Source organism: Cebidichthys violaceus, unplaced genomic scaffold, assembly GCF_023349555.1.
Source record: "Cebidichthys violaceus isolate CVI_PGR_0920_01 unplaced genomic scaffold, fCebVio1.0.p SCAF_8, whole genome shotgun sequence".
Taxonomy (NCBI): Eukaryota; Metazoa; Chordata; class Actinopteri; order Perciformes; family Stichaeidae; genus Cebidichthys; species Cebidichthys violaceus.
Genome location: NW_027176964.1, coordinates 14,795,712 through 14,811,334, shown reverse-complemented (window position 1 = coordinate 14,811,334; position 15,623 = coordinate 14,795,712).

The following is a 15,623-nucleotide window of genomic DNA, read 5'->3' as shown; positions in this document are numbered from 1 at the left end:
GCGTCAGTGCTGTGCCGCCGTGATTACAACTGAAGTGTTGCGATAATGACCTCGCTTCGGGTACTCAACAAAATATTAATTAGAGGTTGCTGTGTTTATGAGTCAGCTGTGGTCGTTATGCAACCCGGGCGAGCGGAGCAAGCCGACTCTTTAGATGTGAATCCACCAAAAACACAAATCTGTGAGGTTGGCCTTTTGTGTGATGCTGCTGTTAGAGAAACCATATCATTATTAGTCGGTTGTTTTCTTGACACGTATTCATCAATAATGGAAGAGCTAGCGAGTTGAAAAATCAATACAGTAATAAAAGAAGTCTATTCATTGGTTTTAATAGCGTTGCTTGTTCCGGGGTCTCTATCATGCTGAGGATGATCTCCTTCAGCACCTGCAGTCACAGAGGAAGCCGTTTTGCAGGGGAGGCGTTAGACTAGATAGCATTATGAGCATCCTTCGCTAATGAACTGTTTCTAGTTCCCTAACCAAAGCCTGCAGTCCCTCTCTCGCTCCCTATCTTTTACTGCCCCTCCTTGCGCTTGACAGTCTGATTTGTATTCAGGTGGCTTCCTCTCCTCCCAGTGTGTGACTCTGCAGAGCAGGTGTCCGTGGCTGTGGCTCAGACAATGATAGGCCACTGATAAGCTGCCTCGCACAGACTGATAGATAGGCACGAACGCCGTGTTTTCCACCGAGGAGAATGACAGGTTTTCAGCTGGTGTTTTGCAGTTATGGAAGGTCATTCAAATGCGGGGGAACATAAACTTGCAAATCCCCATGGATGATGTGCACTGTATGCAAAACACACACACACGGCTATGTGGTACGTGCTACTTTTTTTTTTTACCCACAAATTTGAGCTAAATTCACACACGATAAACTTTATGGGTGTCGACTATTTATAGAAAAAAATGTGGTAATAGTGATGAAATTATCGCTTTCTTGCTGAGGTTAGATGAGAAGATCGATGACGCTCCAGCCAGCGAGCTTAGCTTAGCATAAAGACTGGAAACAGGGGGAAACAGCTAGCCTGACTGTCACGAATTATCCTTTTTACACTTCAGTTTTTGGTTGGATTAAAAATAGACTATATAACAGGATACTGTGTTATCCAGGGAGCTTTAGAGGTGCTTGTAGGCGGATTTTGGCTCGCTGTTTCCTCCTTTTTTATCCAGTCTTCGTGCCAAGCTAAGCTAACAGCTGCTAGTTGCTGCTTCATGTTTATTGTACAGACATGAGAGTGATATTGATCCTCTCATCTAACGCTCAAAAAGTGAATCGGCACATTTCCCAAAATGTTGAACTATTCCTCGTAGGCATGCGACGTGAACAAGCATTACATTACATTAACAGTATATTAAAAAAAAACATGACTTACTTAGATTTAGCTGTTTTGTGTAAGTCACTGTGTTTTAAGGGCCTGCCTGCAGGTTCCAATCCTGTGTTTTGAATATTGGTGGTGGGTCTCTCCTTTTGTATACATTTAGATCACGGACTGTACCCTTTTTTTTAAGCCCTCTGAAACCGTGTCGTGCAGCACAGTGTTATCTCTTAACAGCTGTCGGACTTATGGACGGATCCCACAGGTCGAAGCGGTCCAGTATTCCTCAAGTGAACCGTTATGTATGTGATGATATTGTGCCTCCTGGCATCCGGCATGATACCAAGGCGATTATCTCCTGTAATCTTTAATAACGTCCCAGGGAGGAAGATAGACTTCAATAAGCTGCATCTGCTGTAACTTGCCCCGGCTGAACAAGGAGAGCGGAAGAGGGAGGGAGAGAGATATGCAGCGCTAGCCTTGAGTTGCCTGTAGGTTTGGTGTGGCAATGAATCGTCTAACCTTTGTGTGCCTCTGTTGGTGCCGTTCATTTTGCAGATGAATAGGGTAGCAAAATCAGATTCTGTTCAACTGATATACAAAGCAGTGGCCTCACGGTCATGAAATGGTCCAAAATGTTCACGGTTTATCTTTTTCTGTTTTTAAAGGTAGACGAGGCTGAGGGGGAAATAATGCTCAGAATTTCATTTATTTTCATTTTAAAGCAGTGTGGTCTGAATTGCAGCTTCAAAAAACAAACTTTATGACTTTGTTCGTAGGAGTAAAGTTTTTTTCCCAAAATTTTTTTTTTTTTTTAACGAATGAGGCCCCAGGGTGTGTCACTCCCTGCCGAGCTGCAACGTTAATGTCAGTGTGTGCATCTGGGTGTATAATTGAAAAATAGCATAAGTAAATTAAGGGTGCCAAAGTAGCAGCACAGCAATGTGATGTAAATAGAAACTGAAGAAAAATAAGGAAGTACTAACAATTGTGTTGTTATTGTTGTTATTGTTCTGTTGTTGTTTATGTTGTTGTTTGAAACATGTATTATATTAAAAATGTATTATTCTGCCGTTGATTGTACTTAGCTCCACCCTCTCTTATCAGTTGTGCTTCCAAAAAGAAAATTGATTGTTGCCCCAATTTTAAATTCCTTCTTGTGATGATGAACACACGTCTTCCATGTTCCCAGTCTTCCTTTGCTTGCTCATACTTGTATTTGTTTCGTTCATGAACACTAATCGACCCTTTTGAGAAGTTCAGCCCTCGAACGCAGACTGGCCAATCATAGCGTAGCATCGGCCAGCTGTGACCAGTATCCAACCACTATCCAGCTCCGCTCCGTAGACTCTCATAGGCTTGTTGATGATTGTAACGATGAATAAAGAGCTTTACAGGAACAGTCTCGCTCCTTACATTAATTGTCTTGCAGCTTTCATTTTTATCTTGATCTTTTTAACCTGTTTTTGCTGCTGAATCAGTTTGATGCCCAGGATATATCCTCTAAACGCACACTGTAGCCCTTTCTGTCTGCCGCTCTTCTTTTGTTTTCCCAAAAATGAAATATCTATTCAAGGAGTGCAGTTAGTGACAGTGTGGGCGCCATTGGTAATTCTGACAACTTAACGGAGTAGCAGCAGAGGCTGGGACTCAGCAAAGGTTCAGTTGTTATCAATGAAGAAATAAGAGGCACTACCTTCATACAGAAATGTTGACTGATGCTGCCAGTCAAGATAATATAAGGGAATGACGGATGTGGCCTTTTGAGCTGAGGAAGTAACCTGCAGGGTACTTATTTTCATTTTCTGTTATTACTTTTCATTGTTATCACCGCCAGGCACAAGCCTGGGGACAGATTATGTGTTTGGTTGTGTGTGTGTGTGCGACTTTATGTTTATCCACGGCTAATTTTCACATACTGCAATATTTTGGGTGACCAGTTATCGCTGCATGCTCAAGGACCCATTGTGGAGAATCACACTTTCAAAAACACCTTTTATTACCTGTTTTATACTGCCTCTGCCTGCTTCTTACTACTCACCCACCACTCTTAACCGGCCCCCTGGTAGCCAGTGATAACACGGCTGAGTGCATTGGGGCGAATGTGTGTCTCAGAGGTACAGCGGAAGATTGGCGCCTCAATTCGGGATCTGAGTGGCTAGACGGCTTGACCAGTTTACCTTTCTGTTTTGCCACGGTGGCATGAAGTGTATGATACGACTTTGAGCTCATTTCTTGTAAAAATGTTACGTATAGTGGCTTGTTTTTGAGTTTGAATGAAGTCTGTTTGACGACGCTTTACGGCACTGGTTGTATTCATTCAATCACACGGTACAGCTGTGGTCGTTGCAGGCACACCTGGCGGAGATCTGCGACTCTACTGAGTGCACCTATCTAGTTTTTTTTTTTTACATGTTTGGACCTGAGATGGATAAAGGGTTCGAGTTTGCGTGAGAACATCAACATCAAAATGCATGTAAATACAGTATAGAAACTTGTTTGAGCATATTTTAGTCAAACTGGGAAGAAAGGCCACTGGGAGACGTGATGTTTTCTGCCTGCGTGGAAAAAGAAAATGCCAAAAAATCAAGAACAAGCACTAAACTGACAGGATTGATCATGTTGTTAGCAGATGGCGAGGGGAAAGGGTGGCGTTTGGAAGTGATAGCGAGGTTTTCAGCCATGCTGATGGGCTCATGTTTTCCTGCCTGGGATCATGGATGAGGATTCATGGTGGCCATGGCTGCTCCATGTCCGCCATGAATCCAGGAAGGATATTTATGTTGACAGCCCTCCTTCTCCCACCAAGCCCGGGAGGAGGATCACACAACTTGTCACTCAGATTGATGTCTCCCCTAACGGCACAAGTTAAAAGGAAAGGAGAAGGTAATGAAGAGAGGATGGAGGATGGAGAATGCTCCCAGGGTTAGAGACGTAGAAAGGTAATCTCTCGCCACTGCATCGTCGGTGTTCAATTCATCATATTGACATTCACAAACATACACAAAACCATACCGTATGGACTGGGAGTTGCACCCAGAGCAATGTTGTGTAGAGCAAAGCTGCTCTATTCCTCGTAGGATTTGTTGAATATGTTTATTGATGTGCAGCCTGTTCAAGAGCGGGGGGGAGAAAAGCATGAAGGGAAGAGCTCGGTCATACAATATGGATCAAATGAAAAGAAGAAAAAAAAAGAAAGAAAGATGCAACGTAATATCATATGTGTTACCTCATTGCATATTGTTGCAATATGTATTATTTGGGATATATGGTGGGCAGGCGCATTATCATCAAAATGGGTCGTTTTGCCTTCGTACTGCAGGTGCGTTATTCAACCGTAACCAAGTATGAATTTTCCTCCTCTGCGTGCTTCGATATCAGAGATGATTAGTTTTCATATTATGGCCCTTGCATTGTGCAACAGGCCATTTTTGTTACATGGCAAGTGCCTCTACATAGTAATGAGTGGAAATATAATCTAATTTCTACTGTCATTGACAGGACAGAGTGTTCAAATGGAGTAATAACAATCTCCTCGCTCTCATTCTCACTTCTGTCCTTCCCTTGCTCTCTGCCTGTTTCTGCCCCATTCATTCCTTGAAGAATGCATTTGAAACCATGCAAATGAGAACAAGTGAACAAATGAATGTTTCATGAATGCTTTTATGATGAGAAAATGCAAATGAGGATGAGTGAATGAATGTTTAATGAACGCTTGTTTAATGAAAAGGACTTATTAACTAGAACGCTGACTTAGCACTGCGCCACAGCCCGGGCCTACCACGCATGAAAGGATCACATTATATTTTGGCAAGGCGGTGATACAACACATTTAGATGAACAAGCGCCGCTAATCAGTCGGACCTGATTGACAGGACAGGGACATATTGAATTAGCATTTAACTGTCACTTTCCTGTGCCCGTCTCTTTGTTTTGGATAATACTGCACAAACACACAATCTGATTTAAAAAAATAAAAAAATAAAAAATTGGTTGGGCCGTGCCAAGCGAGCCACATTTTTGGCTTCTGTTGCTGAGCTCGGGATGGAGGCCTCACCCTTGAGCGGGATACATCATTCACATCATTAGCTGTTGTTGTCATATTTCCCCCACAACTCGCACAGAAAGGATAATAGAATAATGTTTATTTTCACTCTTATGTCCTCTGGAAGGTGCTTGAGAGGATGAGAAGTTGCACACGCATGCCTGTATGATGGATGTGTGTGAACGCCTTCAAATGAGTACAACCTTGGGTGTGAGTGTTTGTGTTTACCTCCGCTTGAAAGTACCTCTAATCGTAATGTTTAAAGCCATTTTGGTGCAACTTCTCTCTCTTTATGGGATCTTCCTGCTGCATCCATCACTCTCTTTAGGCTGGCCTCATCGCCGAGGTAAACCCAGAAGGAGCGCTTGGTTGATACACTGGAGCTGACGAGGGTGTGCTTTCTCTTTTTATGCCTCCGCGCCGGAGAAAGCTGTGGCCTGATGTTGTCCGTCTGTACTTTTTTCTTGTGAATATCTCTGGAGCGCCTTGAGAGAATGTCTTGGACTCGAGGTTGAATCGAGTACATTTTGGTGGCCGATGGGTCAAAGTCACTGTGACCTCACAACTTTTTTTTTTCCTCACTCTCTCTGCAACCAGCTGTGAATCTGCCACAGCATGGTTGTAGAAAGAGCGAGAAGAGTTAATCAAGATGGTTTCCATTTTCAGCTTGTTGAGACTGCTGACCTTCAAGCTTTGGTGCCACCATCGCGAAGAACAGCGTTGGCTACTACAGACTGAAGATCTGCAGAAGCGTGCTCTTTTTCCCCATTTTTCATTTATATACTCCGTTAAGTGTTTATCCACTTCTTATTGGCTGGAGTGTAGTCACTTCATAAAAGCTCTCGAGCTGTTATGGCATAGATTTATTTTATGCAACAAATATGAGACAGAGTTGAGTCTAAATACAAAGTGTTAGCCTCAAGTGGCCATGACCATGGCTGAAAGCCATTGAGGCCTTGAATATCTAATATATGGATATACTTTATGAGGATACAAATCTGTAAATGAGTAGCATTCAAGTATGTATGTGAAATTTAAAAACTGTATATTTTTTTCCACAAGATGTTCGGGTCTCACTGCTGGCTCACAAGCAGTAAACACATTTATCTCCTTATTAAGTTGTTTTTGGGAAAATGTTGGCAATCAATGTTTTATTGACGCGTCCAGCAGATATGAAGCAACATTAATTTGGTGTGTGTCTGTCCACCCGATTCACTTATAATAATATACAGCTAACATTCACTTTCCTTTTTTGCACCGTTTTGGTCTCCACCAGTCTCTTTAACAGCTAAATGCTCCACAGTGTTCACCGGCGAGACACTGGCTTTTGTCCGTCTGCAGTTCGGTGCTGAGCAGATAGTGTACAATAGGTTTTTAGAGGTTTGAGATCGCTGTCCTCCGCTTCAGAAAACGAAGTTGATGGGAGCGGTGACTGAATAAAAACATTATTAGTGTGGATTTAAAATACAAAACAATTAGCTAAAATACAAAAATGAAACCCTTCATACAGCTAAGGGGAACTGCATTATTGGGTGATAATACTCTGTGTAATGTGAAAGGTGTTGCCCATAATGATGAACCCACAGTCATTTAATCCATGAGCATCATAAGATATTGCTTTAAGTGACATTTTCTTTTCAGGAGATACAAATTTAATTTTAGAAATTATGAAACAGCTTGACTGCTCAGTACATTTTGTCCTTCAGGTCAACCAGTAAAAAAAAAACAACAACAACAAAAAACCACAATGTCTTATAGCAGGGTGGCACTGTTTTATAATCCCTGAATGAATTTAAACCTTTCAGCTTTAAATGGAACCATATTTTTCCAATAACCACCATTATCCCTCATATTAGCTTAGTGGAGAGAACGTGCCAAATGGCGAGGGCCCCTCTGTCTCCTATTTGACCTTCCTTACCCACACTCGCTGCATATGCTCTCTCTCTCTCTCTCGCCATCCGTCTCCCCTCCCTCCCCTCTATCTACCCATCTCCTCTCTCTCCCCTGTTGCTACAGTTGCGTTAGGGGGAAATGGGGCTTAACAAAAATATTGTCAAACTGCCTGGAAAGCCGAGGGGAGGAAGCTGGGCGAGCATATCCAAATAGCCTCCATTTGAATTGCTAATTTGAGCTAAAAAAAAAAAAAAAAAAAAAGAAGTGTCGACAGAGCGGAGCATGGCGAGTAGGTCCTTAATAAAGCAACAGTCTTAACTCCTGGGTGAGGGGCTTCAGAGCGAGATCAAAGCGTTTTAAAAAAGGGCGAACTTAAGCTTCTTCAGGGGACCTTTCTCACACACCCACACACACACACACACACCTCTCTCTCTCTCTCTCTCTCTCTCTCTCTCTCTCTCTCTCTCTCTCTCTCTCTCTCTCTCTCTCTCTCTCTCTCTCTCTCTCTCTGTTTCCCACTAATTCTGTCCCTTCAGTCGCTAGCCTCCACAATCCCCTTTTCTCACAGCTCGGGCTTTTGCATGAGAACCACTACTTCCTCAAAGAGCATGCAAATGTATGTGGGACAGAGACAGCGAGGCAGAGGGGAGAGAGGGAGGAAGAAGGCGAGCTTTGTTAGAGATTTCTAAATTGGGTTGCCTTTTTTGTGCAAATCCACTGATCTCTTTCAAATGAAGAGGGGAAACATGTGCTTTTGTCCCACTAATAGGCTGTCCACGGGGGGGGGGGGCACACATCAAAACACACAGTTACACATGTGGAATAGGAGTCAGTTGCTGGAGGAGACGCACAAACACAACAACACATGCATGTCTTTACCTACATGTTTGCTGTACAAGTCATCCGTGCAGTTGTTTAAAAGGCCCGACGAGTAAATGCACTGCGGTGAGTTGATCTACAAAAACAAGAACTCCTCTGGGTGTTTCATCTTAGAGGGTTAACTGGTAGCGTAGCATTAAGCACAAAGGACCTTCGCTTCACTTTCCTGCAGTTACATTTACTTTGCACTCTCATTAAGAACAGTGATTAAACTATTGACCTGCAAAACATGGCCCCGGTATAACAGTATTACAGTGATGGAGGACAAACTCCCCACTGACTATACTTCTTCCACCGCTGGTTATAATGAAGTTGTGTAACTCCTGCAAGCTTGGTCACATTGAGCAGGATCCGTCAAAAAAGTTCCCAACTTAGCTCTTAAATAATGAATGTGTTTGCCTTTTTGTCTGATTGACATGAGGTTTAATCTTCCACGCTACTTATTCAAACTATTTCAATTGATAGCTACGTTGAAGCACACCTCAGTGGTGAGATTGATAGTTTTGGTGTCGTGTTCCTGGTCAAATACGGGGTACCATAAAATATTAAAGATCCCCTCCAGACATGTTATACAAAAACATTAAACCTCCTCATTTGAAATATCCAGAATCTGAATGTCTTTGAAGATGGTGAATCTGGAAGAAAAAAAAAAATACTCAGTTTTGACTTAAAAGCTGGAGGGCAGGACTTTTACATGTAAATGAACGTCCATTTAATTCAAGCCCTTGAGTTCACGCAGTGCTGATGAAGCCTGTTGCTGCCAGGGAGCAGCTCGGAGCATGGCGTCAAATCCTGAGAAGCGTCCAGGAAAAGTGTCTGGAGAGGATGCTCCAGATAAACAAGGAACTTGGCGTTCAGAGGAAGGATTAGAGTTTTTAAAAAAAAAAAAGAAAGCGATTAACAAGCTAGTTTTAATCTGTATCACTTAACTAAAAGAAAGATATACGAGCAAATGAAGTAAACACACACATCGGGTGCTCTCTCAGTCATGTGATGTTTTCCAAACTGTCGAAAGAATCCTGTAAACTGGAGCGCGGCTCATCCAGGCGACGTGAAGCGGAATGTAGGTCAGGTGCTTGAGCCGCAGTGCCGGTTCACTAGGACGACCCAGTAACGAGCCCTCTGTCCTGTTCTGCCGTCAGCCCACCTCACCTGGCACCCGAGCTCAGGTTAGCCCCTCTGACTGTGTGTCGTACAGCGGCCCGAGGAGCGACGAGGCAGCAACACCCAGCTGTCTGGTCATCTGCAGGATAAGCAGATGAAGACGTCCGGGATGTCGGTGCGTCAACATCTGGTTCTCAGTGTAGTGTCCAGAAACCCCCCCCCCCCCAGTGGGTGTATTTAAGTAATGATCCACAAGGAGGAGCGGCGACCACCATTGCCTTAAAGTTAAAGTTAGTGAAGAAACTACATTTACCTGAAAAACACAGTGGTGTCAACTTGACATGTTTTCATAAGAATATGTGATAAAGCAGTAAGGGAGAAGATCACAACACAAATATGTTGGGTAAAGTATGATAAGGAAAAGCTAGCATGGCTCTGTCCAAAGTCTCTGACTCTAATTCAGTCATGGAGATTTTGTATATACCATAAATATGAAATAGAGATTGTTTTAACAATACATGCATTTACAATCTTAAAGTTTAAACCGTAATAAAATCACATGTTATATTCAGTTTTAGTGGCTTTTATAATTTTGTGGGATGAGATTATGACTATGAAAAGCTTTCACTTTTATTGAATATACTGTCATGGGATATTAAGTGCAACCACGGTCTATATTTGCTGCACACGGGACAAAAAAATACACAGCCGTTATGAGCAGAAATCAAACCCAATGTCTTGAAAAAAGGTCAACCTCTCCGAACATCGCCACATCACCGTGAAAAGGTAAACACGTGGGGGGGGTTCATGTGTGTTTCACCATACATGTTTTTTCTCCTGTGAGAAATTGAATAAGCAGGTGGTACATTAAGCAGCTTATGTTTATTTTACGATGATCGCCCTCCCCCCCTCCCCCCCCTTCTTCTTGCCTCTGTTCCTCGCTGCCACTTTTCTGACAGATGTCGAGCTGCTCCACCTTACTCCTGTACCTGCCTGCGAGGCTCTGTGTGTTTGTCGACTTAATGCTGGAGCGAGGCTCTAATCTGCCATTAAGACAGGGGGGAGAGAGAGGCTTACTGGTGTTTCTCTTACAAATCCACTTCCAGAAAACCCCGGCAGAGATGCATGCACTGCATCCCAAAGGATTAGTGAGGGGCTATCACACGCCAGGAAGAGTGGAGCGGAGAGGGAGGGGGAGGAATGAAAGGTCAAAAATATATAATGTGATGAGGGAAAGGTGAGGAAGGAAATAGTTGAATGGATACAGGACTACAGGGACAGCCAAGCGGGGACAGACGGACAGGTAACCTAGGTGAGAAAAGGAGTGTTCAAACGTCGTACGAGGGAACACGCGAGAGACGGGTGAAAAGGAAAATGACACTGAAGACGAAAGGACAAAAGGGAGAGCAGAAAGAGGCGTGGGTGGTGCTGTGTGGGTGGTTGTAGAATGAGGGGTTGTGGGCTGTTACATGTGATATCTGGTAGCCACACGGCATTTACTTAATGTTATGTGCAAATATGAGTTACTAACAGGTCCCCGCTCTGAGTCTTAACCCCTTTCAACCTGTTCAAATACACAGATTTACTCCTGCCTTCTCCCCCCCTCCCTCCTTTCTTTGCTCACCCTTTGCTTTAATGATAGCCAGACTGTACGGCCCTCCTAGTGTCACTGTGTTGCAGCCCAGGCATGACTAACACCTTTCTGAAGGCTGTCCATCTGTGGTGGGAGCACCGGAGAGCCAGAGCAGGGGTCTGAAACGGAGCAGTCCTGACAGGCAGATGGCTCTGCTCCTCCGTGCCAGGACTGTGCCCACTTCCCTCCACCCCCGCAACTCACCCCCTCTCTTGGATCAGCCCATCTGTGTGGACTGGCCTTGAGGGGAATGGATGTGGCCCACCTGGGCTGACGTGGGTGGGGGTGGGGGGTGGGGGCAGGCAGTGTCCATTTTGTTCTGAGTCAGTCTGAGGTCCTTCAGAGCCTAAAAAACACACTTAGCAAAAGGAGAAACCACCCACACTCCTCCAAGAAGCTGCCCTTCTAAAGGTAAGTGAAGAGGGTTTTTTTTTTTTTTTTCTTCTTCTTCTCCATCAAACACTGCTGGCTTTCTGTGGGCAGTTGCCATGGCTACGATAAAGTAAGCGACCACCTGTGGGCTTGCTTATGATGTAAGGGGGGAAAAAAAGCCGAAAAAGAGACAAATCAACAGACTGCAAACTGATAGACTGAGAGTGCCCTGGAATAAATCCAACATTTCAAACCCCTCTGATGTTTCAGGACATTCACGCAGGCAAGATAAAAACATCTTGATTCAGCAGACACTAAAAGCCGATGGATCGGTCGGATGGGGAGTCGGTCACAGTGGGGATGGGCAGCAGATTTTAGGGTCAGAGCAGCCTGAACCCCTTCCCAAAGCAACTCGCTCCACGGATTCCTCTCCTGCTGGACATCACATTTTCAGAGCTGCTGTCTAGGCAAAGAGCAGATTTGATTTCTCCACTGAGCACAACTCAACCCTTGACCCCCCCCCCCCCCCCCCCCCCCCCCCCTTACCAAAGCCCTGGTAGCCCCAAGTAGTTGCTATGGTTACTGTAAAGCTGATGGTAGCAGTAGCTGCAGCGCTGCAGGATGCAGAGCCACTGTGAACATTATAGGAATAGACATACATTTCTGCAAGCCCCTCGCAAAGTGTAATTGAATGTAGTCGGGGGGGGGGGGGGGGGGGGAACCCGCCCCTGTCAATAAATTACCTGTTTATTTCTGGCCTTGAACAAGGTGACTGCGTGTAATACATGCCAGCACACTGAGCAGCGTGATGCTCTGGAGTCTCAAAAGAGGTGGATCCTGTTTAAAAACACAGTCATGTCTGAGCACTCTCCGGTCCTGTGCGCGTGTGTGTGTGTGTGTGTGTGTGTGTGTGTCTGTGCACGAGCCTGTACTGTATGTGTACGTACATGTGTCCAAGCGTGTGAGTATGTGTTGTCTCGGTGCCAGTGGGTTCCTCGTGCCAGCGCCGCAGTCTGGTGAGGCAGAGCGGCATGTCAGCTGCACAGCTGCGCGCGGGCAGCTCCCATTGGTCGAGGTTAACGAGGTAGAGAGCACATCTGCATCGGAGCAGACCACGGATGAGTGACGCCACAGCAGAAGCTGTCATGCTGCTTCTCTCTGTCTCTCTCTGACTCGCCTGTGTGTGTGTGTGTGTGTGTGTGTGTGTGTGTGTGTGTGTGTGTGTGTGTACAGATTTTGCACGACTGTGGGTTTATTTTAATGTCTGGAAGAGTGTCAGTATGTCAGTAGAAAGGAAATATCATTTATTCTAGTACAGGATTATTTGCATTAGGCTCCCAATGCATTTACTGCATGTGTGCATACAGTACCCAGGAATGTGTATTTAGGAAATGTAGTCATTTAAATGCAAATAATAGTCAAATTTGACCAAGATCTTCAAAAAAAGGAAAAAGAAACGGCCATTTTTAAACCAAGTTTTGTCTGATTTGACAAAATAATTCCCAACTTAAGGTCCAAGCTTTTTCTGGGGCTTTCAACCATCTCACATGTTCTTCATCTGTGAATGGAGTTTCCTCAGTTGTCGTGAAGATGGATGAGTTGACATGCGAGCTACAGTAAGTAGCTCATCCATAGCACTGTAGGGACTTTTCATCCATAAGTAAGCATGACATTATTCTTGACCCTGCACATAACAGTTTGACAAAGCAATCACAACTCAAAGTCAGCCTTCTAGCTTTTTCCATAGCTTTGATCACGTGTTCTGCATCACCAGCGCCGACCATTTTTGCTGTCCGGACTTTCTAAAATCAATCTGGATAAAAACGTATTTGGGCTGTCAGTCTGAGCAAGGCCAACGTGTCTGCTGTGAAAAATCCCCACACGTTCGCTCCAGTGCTCCACAGGAGACCAGGACCCTGTGATCTCCTGCACACATTCCATGTAATGTCTGCGCTGCCTCCTCAACTTTAAATTATGTAATAGTCAGTAAAACAAAACATATGATCATAAATTATGCAATGATGCTCTACATCTGGGGTGGCCAACCTGCAGCCTGCTGCTCATGTTTTAAGTAGGTAGTAGTAATATGACTTGAGCATGTGAAATGATCTCCTTCTTAACCTCTTGGCACAGAAACCAATACTTTACCATTGCTTTAAACTGATTTAAATAAGATGTAAGAGCTGCAGATACAGAAATACTTTTTTGTAATATATGGGCACACCAATAAACTGCTGTGGTAAATGTTAAACGTGTAGTTATTTTGATAGGAAATACATTTTTATGGCACATGGGGTTTTCTGATCAATAAACACAGATCTCTTTGTCCTGTAACTGGTTGTAAACATACATTTACTAGTGTTTGGTCTTTGACTCCTTTTATTTTTCTGGCCCGTAATCAAAGTTTGGCCACCCCTGCTGTAATAACAGTGTATGTCAGACACTTGAAGAACGGACTGTATTACTACTCTTACTTGAGATAGATAGATAAGCTTATTTATATATATATATATATATATATATATATATATATATATATATATATATATATATATATATAAATAAATAAGCTTATTCCAGCTGAACAGTAAAGGCAAGAAAGTCCAGGAAGTCAGAAAGCGAACTGGGTTCTTCCTCAGCTGCTGCAGTAAATGAATCGGTACAGAAACGACAGAGACACCTGGATAATGTACGAACAACCAGGCAGCTCTATGCTCCCTGAATATGTAATTTCCCAGAATATGATCAAGATAAGATTCTGGAAACGGAATATAGAGTTAACCTGTGTCCTCTTCAGAAGAGGTCTGAGGAAAAAAAAGAAAATCACTACTTTTATCAGCCGGCAAACAAGAAGTCGCTTCTAGAATTAAAGGTGCATCGGTGTGAAAATCTAACTTCCGCAAACTCGGTGCAGCCGCTGCAAAAGCAACACATCCTGGAGAATAAAACCAGGCGCAAACTGGCAGAGAAGTGAAGATATGTTTCCAGGCCTTTATTGTGGAAATATTGTCCTACATCTCACTACAAACACTTCAGGACACTAAATGACAGACGGCGAACGTTTCACATTGCGAACTTCAGCTGCAAGAGATTTAATGCATGTTTATGCATGTGCTGTCCTTGGCCTCACCACGGTCTACTGCAAAGTATGAATGCGAGTGTACTCAGTCATGCGTAAATATGTCTTTGTGCTTAATGGTGTTGAGGTGCACGGTAGTATCTATCTAGGACAGTAGCATGTCGTGATTGTTGTTTACACTGCCTATTTACATTAGAAAGCCCCGTAACAATAGACGGTCTCACCGCGTAGATCCGATAGCCAGGGGTTTTAACGTTGAAGCTCACCGTCCTTATTGTCTGGCTCACCCAGGGAATGTAGAATTAACAGATTAGCCAACTGGATGGATGGGGGGGGGTTTAGGAGAAGAAGAAAAAACGCCGGCATCTGCTGTTTGATTTAGAAAAGGAAAGACGGTGGTGATTGTTTGAGCAGGCGTGCATGAATTCATATGTCTATTTGAGGACAGTGACTGAAAACGTATGTCACAAGACCCGATGAATGTAAGCAGGCCTTTGATAATGTGCTTAAACAAATGTCTCCCTTTCTGTCTACATATATATATGTGTGTGTGTGTGTGTGTGTGTGTGTGTGTGTGTGTGGCCACGAGTCTATGAACTGAACTGTGTGTGGAGAGCGAGACGGAGAGAGCGAGATGAGAGGAGAAAGAGAGAGGGCAAACGTATTCCTCTTTACCTTGGATCCACTGGCTGAGTCACTGCAGATGGAGGGCATTTTTCATGCTGCATTGCTACACGGTTCTCTTTCCTGCGTTATTTTTTATGACACTCTTCCCCAAGGATGTTGAAGTCTTAAGGAGGCCCCTGACTGGGATTAATATAACAGGCTGCCCATTACCGACTGACATTTGAGTTCTTCCCCTACACCATTACGCATCTGCCTCGTTCTTCATCGGGCGGGTTACGGCGACAGCCGCACGACACGCTACAGTACATGTGGAGGGATGGCAGTAAGCAGAATATTCAAACCTCCATCTGGCTCTTTCTCTATCTATTTTTCATTTTTACTCTCGTTGTCTTCTACCTTTTGTCTCTCTTTCTGACGCTCCCTGCCTCCCTTCAGATCTCGTGGCTCTCCTCCTGCTTCAAAGACACACATGTAGCATCTCTCTGAGTCTGGCTCATTCCTCATACACCTGCGATCTTTTCCTTTCCAAGTATAGGTTGTAGATATTTTACTCGGGCTGGCCGGCTTAGCTGATAATCAGCAATCCACCGTCAAACCTCGCTTCGCTTGTGCGGAGAAAGTTTTCTTCTGTAATTATAGAGGGGATTCGCTGTTTATTAGGATTTAGAGTTGAGTG